Genomic DNA, 17,956 nt, shown 5'->3' with positions numbered 1-17,956 from the left:
AACAGCCTGCGTCTTCTGTCAGACCAGACTGAACCCAGGTCATCACTTTCTTCTCTTCCCTGCAGCCTTTCCTCCACGCTGCCCTGCAGCCTTCCCTGTAGCCTTCTTTTGAGGCTGTGGCTCTGGTGTTTCAGTTGTGGCAGGAGGAGGAGGAGGAGGAGGAGGAGGAGGAGGAGGGGGGGCTGCCTCATGTAGTTGGGTGTTTTGTGTTAGCGTGCCCTGCAGCCCCTTATGGATTGTTTCCCCAAATAGGCGCTCACAAATGAGGCGCTGCTCCCAATCCATCTGAAGAAGCCTGCTGGCTAAGTAGCAGCCATAGGATTCTTCCGCTTCGGGGGGGCTCCTTAAAAAACGGGTGGCCTCTTGCATGAGGCGCAGGGATGCATCCTGTGTGACCATCCCCTTCCTGGCCCTTTTTTTGGGAAGGTGGAGGGGAGGCACTTGGGATTCGGTCAGGCTCCTACTGGGCCCAGCCACCTCACTTGGCCCAGCCACCTCACTGGGAGCAGCCACCTCACTGGGAGCAGCCACCTCACTGGGAGCAGCCACCTCCTGCCTGACACTGGGCCCAGCCTCCTCCAGGATGATGGTGAATCCGGCCTCCTCCAGGCTGTCCATGGGCCCGGTCTCCTCCTGCCTGCCACTTTCCCCACATTCCTCCTGGATGGACTCATCCTGTGTATAAAAAAAGGACAATAGTTTGAGTATATTTTTTTGGGTTCATCAATGACACACAGTTTGCTTCTCATGAATAGCAAATTCAATGTGAATACATCTCTTTAATAAAAGAGTCTAATCAGACACCCTAATTATTTCAAGCAGGTGCCAAACATATTTAGCCACTACTGTCAATTGATATGTATACACAATTTTGAGTGCCAAATTATTTTAGACAATTATAACATCCAGTTAACATCATTAATATTAGTACAGTAAATATTTGTTAAAATAATTTACCTGACTCCAGATGGTCATATCTGGTTCATCCAGGATGGAAGACCCAGCTTGCTCCTCATCAGCCTCTGCTGGGGTGGAGGGAAGGGTGGAGGGAAGGGTGGAGGGAAGGGTTGAAAGTGATGGCCTGGCTTCATTCTGGTCATCCAGAAAACGGAGTTGATTGTAGTACCACAGCCTGGGTACATAAACATCATCTGCTGATGCTCCTGATCTCCTTGATTCCTGGATCTTCTTATGCTCCCTCTTATACATGTTCCTCAAGACCCCAATTTTCTTGAGCAATGTCTCCATTGTTGCTTCCGGGATGGTCGCCTGGACAAAGGCCAGAAGTCTCTCCAGCGTTGACTTCCTCACATGCTTTGCATAATACTGAGGGTGTTTCACCTCCCACAAATTCCTCATCTCTCGATATTTCGAAATAAAAGCTGTAAGGAACTCTGGATCCTTAAATAGGGGATTCATTATATCTGGAAAAGATGAAGTCACAAGACAAAAAACACTTTTATTATAGGTTTCTGCTAACCCCTCATCATCTTCTCCCTATGTAGGCCTCATCAATCTATCAAGCCATATAGGCCGCTTGCTACAAAGTCATGACCATAAAACCCAAAAAATATATATCTAAAATTACCTTCGTTTTGTAACGTCCTGGTCCACTATCACCTACCACAGAACGTACGTACGACACGTGCACAAGGGCCCTCTTTATACACTACGCATGTGTGAAACTCCGCCTGCGTCGCCCGCCCCTGACGTTTGAAATTAACTCAGGTTCTCCGCCCCCTAATTCGACGCACAGAACGTACGTACGACACGTGCGCAAGGCTCTTTATACACTACGCATGTGTGAAACTCCGCCTGCGTCGCCCGCCCCTGACGTTCGAAATTAACTCATGTTCTCCGCCCCCTAATTCGACGCACAGAACGTACGTACGACACGTGCGCAAGGCTCTTTATACACTACGCATGTGTGAAACTCCGCCTGCGTCGCCCGCCCCTGACGTTCGAAATTAACTCATGTTCTCCGCCCTCTAATTTGACGCACAGAACGTACGTACGACACGTGCGCAAGGCCCCTCTTTATACACTACGCATGTGTGAAACTCCGCCTGCGTCGCCCGCCCCTGACGTTCGATTTTAACTCATGTTCTCCGCCCATTTTTTGTTACGGCGCGTAGTGGAGTTAAAGAATGGCGGAGACACCTGAAATGTTGACGACCTCAGGTAGTGGAGACAGCCCGGAGGCTGGAACGTCAACGAAATCTATGAGGCCTAGATTTAAGGCCTCTAATATGAGTTTTAAAGAGATGGTGGAGATGGTGGCCATTCTTCACAAAGACGACTATGATGGCAATTATGGGCCGTACGCACGGCCAAATTTGCGCAAGGCCAAAATAATGGCGAAGGTCGTGGAGACTTTGCAGGCATCTTTTGGGGTCCAGCGCTCCAAAGATCAATTGAGAAAAAGATGGTCTGACCTGAAACTCAGGGAGCCGGATCAATACCGACGTATCCGTAAAGTTCTTAAAAAAAGTAAGTACTTGTCGTGTTTTTCTCTTGTGTTTATTACCTTGTATACTGCTCCATGTGCTTTTCCTTCCTATACGATTTTTTGTTCATCGTTTTAAACGATCTTTTAATAAACCTCGTTACATATCTATAGATAGATCTATATATATATATATCTATATATATAGATATATATATAGATATATATATCTATATATATAGATATATATATAGATATATATATAGATATATATATCTATATATATATCTATATATATAGAGATATAGAGATATATATATATATAGATATATAGAGATAGATATATAGAGATATATAGAGATAGATATATATAGATATATAGAGATATATATATATATAGATATATAGAGATATATATATATAGATATATATATATATATAGATATAGATATATAGATATAGAGAGAGAGAGAGAGAGAGAGTGAAATATATAGAGAGAGAGAAATATAGAGATAGGTAGATAGATAGATATAGAAATGTAAAACATTCTTTTTGAATATTTGAAGTTATCTTAATTTTTTTGCTTTACATTTAGTTAGATATTTAGAGATTTTGTTCCAGATATAGAGAGAGATCAAAAGATTATTAACTATATTTTGAGATATTGATATCTATCTATCCGATATGTCTTTAGAATTTTAAATATTGAGGTAAAATAGGAACTCTACACAAACCACTTCACTACAAATGTTGGAAAATTACTATGTACTAAAATATCTGTGTGCTAATTAGATTAATAATTTTTTGTTTCACATAGGGGAAAAATCACTCAGCCAACAACAAGAAGACAGTCCACCCCAAGCAAAACATGATTGGGAAATCAGCCCAAGTCCCATTGAGGATGTGGAGGAAGGAGAGGTGGGCGACATGGGCACCCCACCAGGTGAGTGTCTGACACACCAGCTTACGTTAATCTATGCATGGCTGCCTTTTGTTTAATGTAATTTGTCTACTCTATTTTAGGGGATCTGGTTGTGCTTCATTCAAGCAACAGTGCCACCCCCGAGGATGTGGAGGAATTAGGCTACATGGGCACCCCACCAGGTCAGTGTCTGAGACAACAGCTTTATTTATGGTAAGGTAAACTATGTATGTGTGCATATTTCTAAAGACATTTTTTGGTTTCATTCCACTTTAGGTACAACAACAAGAAGTGACTATTTCACCTCTGAAAGTGCCCAACGGCTAATTGGTCAAATAATGGCCTGGAATAAAGACATTGATGAAATGCGTAATCGGCTGGATCGTATGCAGCAGGAAATGAAGGACATGATTGATGTTTTGGGTCGAATCTAAATGCCCTTTTTTAAACCCCAAAACATCGATCATGTCCTTCATTTCCTGTTTTGCTGACCCCATTCTGGGCCTTCTCTTTCTTTTTTTGGCAGAACATAAATGGCTGTTTAACCTAATGTAAAAAAGGAGGGCTGTTTCTCGTAAATACCTCAAAAATCCACAAAAAAATAAAACTTGATTTTCTAAAAAACACAAAAAAAAAAAAAAAAGTGATTTTAAAAAAACAAAAAAAAATAAAAAAATTGATTTTAAAAAACCAAAAAAAAATAAAAAAACTTGATTTTAAAAAACCAAAAAAAATAAAAAAAATTGATTTGCAAAAACCAAAAAAAAATCAAAAAATTAATTTTAAAAAACCAAAAAAATAAAAAAATTGATTTTAAAAAACCAAAAAAAACTAAAAAACTTGATTTTAAAAAACCAAAAAAAAATAAAAAAACTTGATTTTAAAAAACCAAAAAAAAAAAAAAAAAACTTGATTTGCAAAAACCAAAAAAAAACTAAAAAAACTTGATTTTAAAAAACCAAAAAAAATAAAAAAACTTGATTAAAAAAACAAAAAACAATAAAAAAACTTGATTCAAAAAAAAAATAAATAAAAAAAACTTGCTTTTAAAAAAAAAAAAAAAAAAACAAAACTTGATTTTCCAAAAAAAAAAAAAAAAAGCCTGTTTGCGAAAATCAAAAAGCCAAAAATATTTTTTGTGGATTAGGTAGAAATATTTAAATATAATTATATTTTGCTACATTATTAAGATATCATTATATTTTTGTCTATGAACATTTTATACTAAATGCAGAACTGAATGCATAACAACCATTAATAAAAACATCTCCTTATAGGATTTTCAAAAATGTGTGGTTTGTTATTTCAAGGCTCAGTATCAGTTTGGTTATAATTGTAAAAAAGTTGTTTACAGTGGCAATGGAGCTTATTTAGACATTTTTAAAATTAAAATACAGTTGGCACTACAACTGCTCGACCATAACCTAGGAGACAGCCCAAAAGAAAGGCAAGCAATAAATATAATGCCAGATTTCCGCAATATTTTTTTTATTGTAAAAAATTATATATCCTGGCCCATTGCAATGGCCCCCCTACCCATAAAATAATTAACATATTGCTGTCTAACTTGACGGGCACTTTGGGGGGCCAAGCCAGTACGGACAGTATCCAGGCCTGTAAGGTTGGCTTCTATTTGTCCGGCCTCAGGCCCAACTGTGCCTATATAATTGGTAGAATGCTTGTTTAAAAAGTTGTGCAGAATGCAGCACGATAAAATGATAAAATTAAGTTTGTATTCCGCCAAATTAATGGCTGTTTGAAACAGGCGGAACCGGCTGGCCAGAATTCCAAACGCATTCTCAACCACTCTTCTAGCTCTGGCCAGCCGGTAATTAAAAACCCTCCTCTCCGGGGTGAGGGTTCTTTGGGGGAATGGCCTCATGAGGTGCTTGCTGAGAGCGAAGGCTTCATCGGCAATGAAGACAAAGGGGAGTCCTTCCACGTTATCCTCATCAGGTGGCAATCCCAGGCCACCACTCTGGAGACGCTGGCAGAACTCCGTCTGGGCAAATACTCCTCCATCCGACATCCGGCCATTCTTCCCCACGTCCACATATAAAAAATCATAGTGTGCCGACACCACCGCCATTAAAACAATACTGTGGAACCCCTTATAATTAAAATAATATGACCCAGAATGGGGTGGTGGCACAATGTGGACATGTTTCCCATCTATAGCCCCTCCACAATTGGGAAAGTCCCAACGGCTGGCAAAATGGGATGCCACAGTCTGCCATTCCTGTGGCGTTGAAGGAAACTGGGGAATCAAACAAGAAAACCAAAATCAATTAATTTGGAAGCTAACATTGCAAGAAAATTAGACAATTAAAAACATTATTCCCCAGCATCAGTATAACATTCACTAATTTAATTCTTCTGGAATAACTAATATGGAAAGGCACACTTATCAGATTGCTCACCCCCTCTGATGGAACATTGATTACATTTTAGGGGGTTGTGAAATCCCTAAAAAAAATTACTTTTAGGACACGCAGGAATTTAGGGACTAAAAAGGCTACAAGACTGCAGTTGTCGCACTCTGCAGGTGCAGTTGCTAACCAGCTTACAGTAAATGAGGTAATGTAAAAAGGCATTCATGTTGCAAGGAGTACACAATCACAGGCAAGGGCAATTAATGAAAACACTTTGAGGCTTGCATATGATTTGATGATGGAAATCAGCAGAGCTTCTGCTCATTTACTAAAGCACTGGAACAAATGCACTTGTAGAGTGCACATGCATTTTGCAAACTGCAACATATATTTGCTTTAGACAAATCAACACCACAGAACATTCAAGCTAATTTTAACGAGGGTGGGGGTGGGGGGGTTGTGAAATCTAGATAATTGCTCATTAGCAGCACACTATTTGGAGTGAGTTTAGGTGGGGGGGGGGGTGGGGGAGTTGTGAAATCTAGATAATTGCTCATTAGCAGCACACTATTTGGAGTGAGTTTAGGTGGGGGGGTGGGGGAGTTGTGAAATCTAGATAATTGCTCATTAGCAGCACACTATTTGGAGTGAGTTTAGGTGGGGGGGGTGGGGGAGTTGTGAAATCTAGATAATTGCTCATTAGCAGCACACTATTTGGAGTGAGTTTAGGTGGGGGGGGGGGTGGGGGAGTTGTGAAATCTAGATAATTGCTCATTAGCAGCACACTATTTGGAGTGAGTTTAGGTGGGGGGGGTGGGGGAGTTGTGAAATCTAGATAATTGCTCATTAGCAGCACACTATTTGGAGTGAGTTTAGGTGGGGGGGTGGGGGAGTTGTGAAATCTAGATAATTGCTCATTAGCAGCACACTATTTGGAGTGAGTTTAGGTGGGGGGGGGTGGGGGAGTTGTGAAATCTAGATAATTGCTAATTATAAGCACACTAAATACACTCAAACAAAATACATTCAAAATGAGTAGACTAGGTGGATATGTTCCCATCACTTCATGCTGGGAAGGTTATTGAAGGAAAATATACATGCATGACAAAAAATAACAGGAAAAAATTCCAGCATGTGTGAGGATAAAAAGGGGACATTCACACTATATTGCAATGATGGTAAGTAGTGTTTGAAGCAAGAAATACATCACATTATCAAAGATTACATAAAAGAACATGTGATGCTAATAAAAGAAAAATATCTTACCTTAATATAGTCCTTCTGCAGGACCTGTATGATGGCAGAACAGGTCTCTGGGATAATGATCCCCAGAGCCTGGGGGGAGATGCCTGTCGAGAACTTAAGGTCCTGCAGGCTTCTCCCTGTGGCCAAATACCGCAAGGTAGCGACCAGCCTCTGCTCCGGAGTGATGGCTTGCCTCATGCAGGTATCCTGCCTGCTGATATAGGGGGTCAGCAAAGCCAACAAACGGTCAAAAACGGGGTCCGTCATCCGGAGAAAGTTCCTGAAATCCTCAGGATTATTCTCACGGATCTCACGGAGCAAAGGCATGTGACAGAACTGGTCACGCTGAAGCAACCAATTCTTGGTCCATGAACTCCTCCTCGCCCTGTTCATGGACTGGTCTTGGGCTGAAGAATAAACTACAGCACCAAGCACATACAATGCACGAGCTCTACGACGAGTACGTACAGGTAACATGGCTTCAAAACGGTCGGCTGGTCAGAACGCACTAAACAGAACGCACTGAAGAACAGCAAGGCCTGTGAAGAACGACCTGAAAATCAGGAACGAGCGGCCAATAAAACAAAGATTTCTCAATGCCAACTGACCAAACGCACTGAAAAGCAGATACAAACCTCACAAGCACAGACTGAACAACAGTTAAAACGAACTGAAAAATACGAGTCTCACAAGCGCGAATCGTCTCTCACCAAACTTCTACTAACACGAGATAAACACGAGATTAGCAGAAGGAGCCCAAAGGGTGTCGTACGGGCTATTGAACTTCCGTTTTATAGTCTCGTCGGACTTGGTGTACGTCACCGCGTACTAGGCTGTCGTACTTTTGTGTGGTCGTGTGTGTGCAAGTCCGTTCGTAAGAAAGTCTGCCGCAAGTCCGCCGAAGGTACGTCGGAAGTATGTCGGACAGGCTGTCGGACTTTTGTAGGTGAAAAGTCCGACCGTGTGTACGCGGCATTAGTTCTATATTCTGCATTGCTAACCCCTTTAGCATCAGTGACAGCTTGCAGTCTTTTGTGATAGTTGTAATTGAGGTCCTTTTTTCTCATGTGGCAAAGCTGCTCATCATATAATAAAAAAAAGCCTACAGGTAATAGAAATTATTTGGCTGACTAGCATGAACTGCAATTTCATAAAACTCATCAAAGTGGCTCAACTAAGCTAAGGTCAGTTGTGATGGAAGCTCTAGAACCTTCAATTTTTCTACTGCAGCCACTTGTCATCCTGGAAAGTCCAAGTGTTCCCCATTTACTTCTGGACTGGTGAATTCAGATTTTCCTCCTGTATTTTCTGTAAATAGGCTACATTTATCTTGTCATCAATTTTGACTAGATTATCTGTGCTGCTTTGGCTCAACCCCCACCACAAAAAACAAACAAAAACCCAGCAGAAATCCACCTCCATGCTTCACATTAGAGATGAAGTGTTTCTCATAGGTCTTGGTGACCTTTCTCCAAACATAGCATTTATGGTTATGACCATAAAGTTGACTATTCTTCTTATCACTCCAGATGATTTGGTTTCAGAAGATTTATGGCTTCTCTAGGTGCTGTTTGGTATATAGTCATCAGGCTGTTTTGTGACCACTACTGCATCATGTCATGAGAAGCCTAAACAAGCTTTCTTCATTTCCTGATAAATTATGTTAGGTCATGAAAACCAAATTTTACATGAACCTGGAGCTCTCTTCCTGAATAATTAGCATTTGAGCTTAGCTGACCATGAGGCAGGATCTCCTATTGTCACTCATGAACGAATCACAATTGGTAGGAAAAAATCACTGTGAAGAACTTGACATGTGAACCTTCCCTGTGGGGGAGCAATAGTTAACGATTGTAAAGCAGAGAAAACAAAGGTAACTTTAAATATAAATGGTTAATGCTGCCCAGACTTTGCAGCTCTGTGTAGGCTGAAAGTCAGCATGTATTCATGATGCTATTGGAAAGTCAGAGAGAGCTACATGTAACACTCTACTTCTGCTAAGTGCATCAAAACAAAAAATGGGAAAAGGGCTAGTTTGTAAAACGAAGATGGGAACATACCTAACAACAGTGGTGGGATGAGATCATCTGGCACCCAAGGTTAAGATGCCAAAGTGCCTTACCCCAAAGCCCCCTTTAATTTCATTACAAAAACTAACCCAAATCTAAAATGGTAAAAAAGTAAGCTGTTTCATTAAAAATGCCTCTATATTATTTGACTATATTTGTACTATACATCAGCAGTTCTGAATGTGCATCTGGCCAGAGGGGCAAAAGCAATGATTTGAAAAGCTCTACCCGCTGTCCTGAAGTAAAGATTAATCATCTTTTTTTTGGGATATGTGATGGAATGAGACACGTGAATAAATTTTGCTTTCAGCATTGTCACACTTCGAATGACAATGCAGCACTGTACCCAAATTACATTTTTATAATTTTTTTCACACAAATAGAGCTTTCTTTTGGTGGTATTTATTCACTGCTGTTGGTTTTTTATTTTTTTGCTAAAAAAACTAAAGAAGGCCAGAAATTTGTGTTTTTAGTTTCTCTCAGGACATTTTGTAAATAAGTAATGTTTCTCAATCGCTGATGTGCACTAATGAGGCGGCACTGATAGGCTGCACTGATGAGCACTGATGAGGCAGCATTGAAGGGCACTGATGAGGAGGCACTAGTATGCCACACTGATGGACACTGATAGGCAGCACTGATAGGTGCACTGATGAGCACCGATGGGCAGCACTGATGAGCAGACACTGATGGGCACTGAAAGGTAGCACTGACTGGCATCACTAATGGGCACTGATTGGTGTCACTGATGGGCACTGATTGATGTCACTGAGGCACTGTATCAGGGCACTGATAGATTACCTGTACAGGTCTCCCCTGCGAGGAGATGCCGCTAATCGGCTCTCCTCACCACACACTCTGTCAGTGTGAGCGGAGAGGAGCTGATAAACGTCACTTCCTTGTTTACATGCGATCGGCTGTGACTGGACATAACGTAACGTAAAGAGCCGATGATGATGGCTCCTTACTGAGATCAGGGCCACGCCGTGTCCTGGGATGCAGGCATGTGAGAGCAGGGGTTCTGGGGCATAATGGCGGGATGTACATGATGATATATACATATATATATATATATATATATATATATGATTTTACTATACGGTGGGTGGGAAGTGGTTAAAATTTGTCACTACAGACACTAATTAATGAAAATTAAAAATGTTTACAAACAAATACATTTTAAAAATTAGGGGAATTTAAGAATGATACAGTGCCTCAGTGACATCAATCAGTGCCCATCAGTGACACCAATCAGTGCCCATTTGTGATGCCAGTCAGTGCTACCTTTCAGTGCCCATCAGTGTCTGCTCATCAGTGCTGCCCATCGGTGCTCATCAGTGACCCTATCAATGCTGCCTATCAGTGCCCATCAGTATGGCATACTAGTGCCTCCTCATCAGTGCCCTTCAATGCCGCCTCATCAGTGCTCATCAGTGCAGCCTATCAGTGCCGCCTCATTAGTGCACATCAGCGATTGAGAAAAATCTAATTAGGATTCCCAAGTTAATACGGAGCTAAAATGTAATTTTTTTAATTCACCCACAACAGTAAATCATGAATGAATGCTAAAATAGAACTTTCATTCGTAAATATAGGTAAATGCAGGACCTGAGCTGTCAAACTTATACCTCAATCTTGTAGACTAAACAGGGTGAACTTCGCTCTACTTGTGTTATCACCAGACCTCCCCAACAGCCAGACGGCTGTCACACTGGCAGCGGAGCAGAGCAGTTCTAGTTAAACAGGGAGAGCTGAGATCTCCCAGTGTATTCTGCAAGACTGAGCTTTCAACTTGGCAGCTCATTCTTGCACAGTGCAAGACACAGCTAGGTTATGCAGAGGCAGAAGAAGCTTCTGCCTCAGCTGTAAGGAATAGCTCAAGCGTGTTCGCAACTGCACGTGCAGAGCCCGCCAGGGAGTCTGCACTGCGGAGTGCTTATCACAAGCAGTGAGACATTTTCCCAATCTGCGGCTGAAGAGATTGGGAAATGTCTCACTGTCTGTGATTAGCGATGTGCAGTGCCGAATTTCTGGCGGGCTCTGCACGTACGGCTGCAAACACACCTGAGCTCATCCTTACTCAGCTGTGCCTCACACAGCCTGGTGCCCAAGATGGGTTCCTTTATAGTCTCTGCCTTGGCCAGGTCCTGGCTGTTGATGCTCAAATTGTTTGTTATGCAGTCTAGAAACATACAGAAAATTGTAGTGTTTCTGGACATTTTTTCACCCACATATTACTGTAATACTACATATTACGCAATGAATAGGGAAACAAAAATTTTTGGTTTTGTTAGGTACATTTGTTTTCTATTTATATTGGAGTCATTTCAAAGAAAATATAAGCATAGCTACTGTATAAGTAAAGATGGATATATATTCAACCTGATAAACTAGTTTTCACTGTCGGTGGAATGATCACCTGAATAAGAAATACTCTATTGGGCAACATTATTTTCTGCTTGTTAAGCACACATGTTGGCGTTGCACTACACTATCTGTAATAGATAAAATAAAGATCTTCCCAACCTGCTCCTAATGGTGGATGTTCAAGTTTTTTTCTTAGGGGACAATTAGGGATCTCCCGAGGATATAATAGCTTGGAAACCACTGTGCCAGATTAGTCTGAGTATTTACAGGCAGTTCTTTTGCAACTCCAATCTGCAAAATGTTTTACCAGATAAGTAATTGTTCCATCCCCCCCAAAGACACTACAGATTGCATAGTTAGTCCATTGACTTTAAATCACTCCATGACCCAATTTGCATCACCAGTGCTTTAACTCTAGTACAAATCAAGGAGTGTGTGTCCAGCTTTCCTATATTACCCATACCCATATCCTTACCATTTTGGAAAATGTGTCCTATTTTGAAATTATAAAGCATTCACATTTCCTGTGAAGCAGACCATGTGAAAAATTACCCCTTCCAGGCTGTTTTCAAAGACATAGTGATGTGACAAATATATTACACATTTGCAACAAAAGAGTTTTTTTTGGGAGTCAGTCTTTGTGACTGGAGGGGCTGAATTTTCATCAAATGTCTGAGGGCTATTGATTCCATTTTGGGCTGTTTTACTTGGAAAAGTTAAGCTTACATCTATGCAAATGCTAATAATCTTTTTGAGAGGGTTATGTATCAGAACCACAAGCTGTATTGATTGCCATTAATATAAAAGTTGTAAAGAGTGGATACAGCGCTAGAATAATTATGATCAGAAAAATTATTGTGAGAAACAAAATGAAAAAGAAAAGTGAAAAAAGAAAAAACTAAAGCAGAGTCCCATCACATAAAAAAATCCACAAGTGCCAAAAATCAATGAGTGTCTGTTTAAAGTTCATCCATGAAAAATAGAAGATATACAAATTTCACACACAATAAGCGTAGTGCATCCGGCTCTGCACACCCAAAGTATGGTTGCCACCTCATCCCTTTAAACCCGAACACATATTAATTACACAGGTTCTGTGGTTGATTAAGGTGGTAATTAAACTCATTTGGTGCCTTCTCTACATTTAATTAGCCTCAGAACCTGTGTAATTTAAAGGTGTTCGGGTTTAAAGGGATGAGGTGCCAACTCTAACCCAAAGTGATATAATATTCTGCTTACCAGATGGTGATGACTGCTATGGCAGTCTCGCCCAGCATAGGGATTTAGTGGATTTAGGGATTTATTGTGTGTGAAAATTGTATATCTTCTATTTTTCATGGATGGACTTTAAACAAACACTCATGGATTTTTTTTATGTGATGGGACTCTGCTTTAGTTTTTTCTTTTTTCACTTTTCTTTTTCATTTTGTTTTTCACAATAATTTTTCTGATCATAATTATTCTAGCGCTGCATCCACTCTTTACAATTTGTTTGAAGTTTGCATACTGGACTTTTTTGATACTGGCTGCTTTTTCTTTTTGGTATTATCATTCGTTAGTTTTGCTTACGATATTTCTTATATCACATTTTTTATTGTTCTTAGCGCAGCGTTGCCCCCTTGGGTTTTTCTCGCATTAATATAAGTTACTAACATACTTTTTTGTACCAAAACGACCATGGTTTAAAACAGACCATGCATCCATATAAAATGTTTGACTTTGTGGAATCTGCATATCCAGAGATCAAATGACTCAAGAAGGGTGGGACATGTTTGTGTAACAACATGATGGGATTATGTAAACAGAATGTTAAAGCAGAAAAAGGGCAATGGCACCTGCAGGGTATAATCACTCATGATCATCCTGCAATCCCCTGATGCCCTCTTAGGCTGGATTCACACCTATGCATTTTTAGTGCTTTTTGCATTTTGCAGATTTGGACTACAGAACGTGTTCCATAGGAAACCATGTTAAATGGACTGTAGTGCAAATATGCAAAAAGCACTAAAAATGCATAGGTGTGAATCCAGCCTTAGGTGAAGAAAATGTTAGATACTACAGTTTCCCAACTCCAGTCCTCAAGGCGCCCCAACAGGTCATGTTTTCAGGATTTCTCTCAGATGAAATGAAACAGCTGTGGTAATTACTAAGGCAGTGAAATTGATCAAATCACCTGTGCAAAATAATGGGAAGCCTGAAAACATGACCTGTTGGGGCACCTTGAGGACAGGAGCTGAGAAAAACTGAGATACTATACCTTAACCCCTGGTTCACACTGACTGCAGGAATGAAATCGTGCGAGTTCAGCTGAACTCGCACAATTTCATTCCCGCATGTCAGTCCCAACTTCGGGGGCAATTTCAGAGACATCTGTGCGGGTTGCTGCACAGATGTCAATGATAATCGCACCCCCAAATCTCCAAAAGTGGTACAGAAACTACTTTTGGGAATCGGGGTGGCACCGCAAGTGCAGCATCGCTCCAATTAGGATGGTGCCATTGCCGGCAATTGCCGCCAATTTGGCATGCGATTTGACATTGCAAATTGCATGCCAAATCGCATCAATGTGAACCAGGGCTCTAAGCTCCTTATGATTTTCTGAGATGTCATCCAATTTAATAGCACTATGGCTATTTATATGTAATTCTGTATAACAAATGTATTTCACATTTTTAGTTATACTACTGTATAGACCCTGATCGATTGCTGATCAGAGTGCTGATAGAATGCTGGTTTTCCATCATGACTGTTTAACAGAAGCCCATCAATAGACCAGCTCTGTTGAACAAACAGCGGTACACACAACTGAAAAACTTTTGGTGCTTAAAGAAGAGCTCCAGTCATTTCTATGTTTATTAAAAGTCAGCAGCTACAAAAAGTGTAGCTGCTGACTTTTAATAAACACACACTCACCTGTCCCACTGTCCAGCAATGTGCTCATAAGAGCCATTGCTTCTATTCCTCTTCCCTCCCCCGCACCGGCATTCCAACTGTGGGCACCTGGCTGTGACACCTTGCGGCTTCTTCACAGCCGGGTGTGCACTGCGCATGCGCGAGTCATGCTGCATGTCCTGAATGGTCCAGCAGTCATCTGGGACCTGTGACGTGTCCCAGATAACTGCAGGGAGGGAGGAGGAGAGGAGAACTTTGCCTAGGCGATCTGTGTGAAAATGGGAGTGGGTATCTGTCAAAGAAAATTACATGGCAAAAATGGCAGGGATGAGGAGGAGGAGTACTTAAAGTGGAACTTCCCCTTTTGGGTGGAGCTCTGCTTTAACATTACGCTCCCCCCAGACTGAAAATGCTGCTGTCCAAATATGTTTGCTTTACTACTTCAACCAGAATGAAGACACCCAAAGACATGAAGTGTGTTACTGGCTGGTTCACCGGGTGAAAGAAAAGAAAACAAATGCAGTCACAACAACTAAGGTTTGGGATGCTGCAATATATATATTTTTTGTTTTTGGGTTTGATTCTTCTTCCACCTCCACCTGGTCTCTAAGCAGCCAGGTCTACTGGTCTGCTTGAAACCTGCTGCTAACCAGTCATCTTAGTCGCACGCGCTTTATATGCTGTAATGTAAGTGACCACACCTTTGTCCACCAAAATTTTGCCATGGCCTTTGCTTCCCTGAGCTTTGGCTTGACAAAAGCTTCAGTGCAGTCTTATTGTTTTATTTGGTTACTATACCTTTTGTAACCTAAATTTGTAGAAAAGGATTAAAGGGGTCTGTCAGAGGCCAAATACCCTTGTGAGAAATGACAGGTGGATGTTGCCATTATCTGACCTCCAAACAGTCCAAATAGTATTTCTGGGGCTGTGCTGATTAATATATTCAGTTTCACTGCATGTTACAACTTGACCCTAGTTTAGTCATCTTTAAGGAATGAATTTAATGACAGATGGCATAATGAGCACAATTTTCATTACATTATTAAAGCAAATGGAACAGACTTGAAGCTTGCTTTCTTTGCAAGTTATAGTAATGCAGTTTGAAACAGGAAATTATAGTGAAACAAATGAGAACAAATATTTTCCAGCATGCTGTTAAATAAGACAGTTGAGTTCAAGGTAGTGAGTGACCAGTGTGCCAGCAAAATATTGTATTTATCGGCATATAACACACACTTTTTTCCCCTTAAAATCAGGGGAAAATCGTGGGTGCGTGTTATAGGCCGATCCCCGCCGATTTTGTGTGATCGGAGCGATCGCGGCAGTTGCCGCGATCGCTGCCGACATACACAGCCGTGTGTAGATTCAAATATGGCGCCGAGACTGCAGGGATTCGTCGGAGCCGAGATACACATACCCGAGTGTTCTCGGCTTTTTTCGGCGCCGCTCACAGTCACGCCCAGTCCCGCCATTGGTCCTGTGTTATGTCCATCATAGGTCTGGGCGTGACTGTGAGCGGCGCCGAAAAAAACCGAGAACACTCGGGTATGTGTATCTCGGCTCCGACGAATCCCTGCAGTCTCGGTGGCATATTTGAATCTACACATGGCTGTGTATGTCGGCGGCGAGTGCACAAAGCTGCACTGACAAGGCTGCACTGGGGCAAACCTGCACTGACAAAGCTGCACTGGGGCAAACCTGCACTGGGGCAAGGCTGCACTGACAAAGCTGCACTGGGGCAAGGTTGCACTGACAAAGCTGCACTGACAAGGCTGCACTGGGGCAAAGCTGCACTGACAAGGCTGCACTGACAAGGCTGCACTGGGGCAAAGCTGCACTGACAAGGCTGCAATGGACACTGAAAGGGCTGAAGATGGACACGATAAGGCTGCATTGATGGACATATTAATGTACGTTTTTTTTTACTTAAAATTCCCTCCTAAACTTGGGGTGCGTGTTATACACCGGCATGTGTTATACGCCGATAAATACAGGTACATGCAGATTAATAGGCTTGCAGTTATTGCAGATACCATCCTGGCCTCATGCATGAACACTAAATACTTTGGGGAGCTGTATTGAGCTTTTTTTTGCATGTCACATTTATACCTTGTTGGCATTACAGATTTATCTCCTGGCATAATACAAAATCGGCAGTTTGACATCCAACATTGGTCTTCGAAACAAGCCATTATTTCTCAGGTAGCTCCTTAACTGTTGTCAAGATGAAATCCTTCTATGTATCTTTTCTTAAGATTTATTTAAATATCTTTTGGCAGATCTGGGGATTGTGTCTTCAATGACAGTCCGTTTTCTGTCAATTCATATTTCTGCAACAATGTTTCATGTTGTACAGGATATAAAAAAATGAGTCTTAACAGAACAACCTGCAGTGGTTTAGGCTAGATTTGTTGTTTACAGTCACTTTATAGGTGTATTATTTGATTTTTTTTTTGTTGTTGTTGCAAATATACAATCATGTAAAAAAGTAACTGTTCCCCATAGAAATAGTTGACTTGCTCAACATATTTGAATAGACAAGCATTCGATTTTAACTTAAACAGTGCCTACAGATAAACGTTGAATATTTGTAAATCAGATCAGGAAGCCTGTAATCTTCTATTGCTTCTTTTCTAGCCTTTGGGGATTTGCTAGTGTGCTTAAAATCATTATTGTGTTTTGAGGGAATCATTTCCAGTTTATTTTATAGACAGATGGTTTAACATTTTCTTCAAGAACACTTTAATCTGTAGCTGGCTTGATGACTGAGAGCTGCCCAGGCCCTGAAGCATCAAAGAATTTCCACCACCATGCTTCACGGTTGTTATGAGGCTCATCTCCTGAAAACTGTATTTGGTTTGGAGCAAACATGTCTACTGTTATTGTGACCAAACTTTAATCTTGCTGTAATGTTTTTGTTGTTTTTTTTTTTTTTGGAAAGCAAATGCTTTTTCCTAGCACACCTCTCATGCAGGTTGATGGTCATCTGACTGTAGATGCATGCACTTTGACCCAAACTTTTTAAAAAGTTACCTGATTACCCACAATAGAATTTTGGGTTTTTTGAAGACTTTGTTTAGCATCACATGTTCGGTTCTTGTGTTGCATTTGTGAGGCCAGTCAGTCCTGGACAAATTAGCAGTTGTTTAAAATTGACTCTACTTTATTAGGATTATTTTTCTTACAATGGAATGATTGATTACAAATCATTTAGTTATCCTTTCATGACCACAACTTTTCTTTCTGAGGGCCATGAAATCAGAAGAAAAATTCTGTAAGAGGAACGATCGTTCGATTTTCATATTGTGTGTACACAACTTTCAGCATCCGATTCAGACTTTACAAACAAAAATTCCCTAAAAAAAGTCTCTAATTGGTTAGATTTTAACTAAATTTTAAGTTTGCGTTTCGCTGGGGTTTTTTTTTTTTCTTTTCTTTTGTGTATACCCTAGTATATCATGGTGGGCATGGTGTTTCATTAAATAGACTCCTTAATCTAGCTAGGCTTTTAGTTTCTATTAACAGGCCTGGAGAAGTGAGTATGGTACTATGAACACCCTCGGAGGAGGACCCTTTATAGTACATGTTTTTTTTCTCTCTTTTTTCTTTTTCTTTTTTTTTTGTGATATCGGCAGCACTGCCA

The sequence above is a fragment of the Aquarana catesbeiana genome, linkage group LG08, assembly GCF_042186555.1.
Source record: "Aquarana catesbeiana isolate 2022-GZ linkage group LG08, ASM4218655v1, whole genome shotgun sequence".
NCBI classification, from domain to species: domain Eukaryota; kingdom Metazoa; phylum Chordata; class Amphibia; order Anura; family Ranidae; genus Aquarana; species Aquarana catesbeiana.
Note: the sequence above shows the minus strand (reverse complement) of the source record.